Source organism: Arachis ipaensis, chromosome B9 (assembly GCF_059453495.1).
Source record: "Arachis ipaensis isolate K30076 ecotype BB chromosome B9, ASM5945349v1, whole genome shotgun sequence".
Lineage (NCBI taxonomy): Eukaryota > Viridiplantae > Streptophyta > Magnoliopsida > Fabales > Fabaceae > Arachis > Arachis ipaensis.
Window position 1 is genome coordinate 150,335,349 of NC_142444.1, and position 1,297 is coordinate 150,336,645.

The following is a 1,297-nucleotide window of genomic DNA, read 5'->3' on the forward strand; positions in this document are numbered from 1 at the left end:
TTTCAGTTTCAAATTGAAACTTAATTTAGTACTTTTTTATTTTATATTTATTATAGATTAACCCTTAATTTAGTACTTAATTGACAAAACCTAAATAGGAAAAATAGACAAAAGTACACCCAAATTTTTACATGGTGGACAGATGTACTCCTGAATTTTTTAACGAGTCATTTGCACACATGAATATAAAACTCCGTTGTCAATTCTACCCTTCCGTGACCTGAGTAAATTTTGCTGGCGGTGGTGGAGGCCAAATGGCACGGTATTGTATGATGTGGCCAATTTGAGGTGACACTGTGAAAAATAGAAATATTCATTATGAAATTTGATGAGATGAAATAAATATAAGAAAAAGGAATAATGAAATCACTGTTCATCCTCTTCCTTCTCTAATCTTTGTGCTAGTTCTACTTGCCTTCCGATCAAGCTTGTTCAGATACTCCCATGCTCCAGTATTGATCCGTTGCAGTCTCAACATTGCAGCATCAAATTCTTGAGTTGTGGTGGCTCGACAACACTCCCACACAGCCCCTTTGAGTTGTTTGTCCTTCCATCTCTTTGTGAAATTATTCCAAATATGCATATCACAGAAGCGATAATGAACTCCAGGCATAACTTGTTGCATAGCCGGAATTAGACCCTGTTCAATTAATATGTGTAAATGCATACCTTTTGTTGGTCACTAATGAAGTTTCAACCATGAACCTTGTAGTTGTCCAAGTCATTGTGTAAATGCTCCAAGAACCATTTCTAGTTTTTTCTAGTTTCTGAATCCACCACGGCATAAACAATTGGAAAAATCTGGTTGTTGGCATCTTGATCTATTGGAGTGAGTAGAAGTCCTCCATAGAAGCCTTTTAAGAATGTGCCATCAAGGCCAATGAAAGGTCTATACCCTGTGTTAGGGTTCATATGGTTCAAAGAAATTAGAGAAGGAAGAAGATGAACAGTGATTTCATTATTTTCTTTCCTTGTATTTATTTCAACAAATTTCATAATGAATATTTCTATTTTCCATAGTGTCACCTCAAATTGGTCACATCACACAATACCGTGTCACCTGGCTTCCACCACCGCTGAAAAATTTACTCCGGTCACGGAGGAGTAGAATTGACAACGGAATTTTATATTCATGTGTACAAATGACTCATTAAAAAATTCAGGAGTACATCTGTCCACTGTGTGAAAATTCGGGTGTACTTTTGTCTATTTTTCCACTTAAATAACTACGAAACAGCGAGAAATTATTGAGTAAAAAGGAAGTTAAAACCAATTTCTTGACGATTCTAGATTTCTG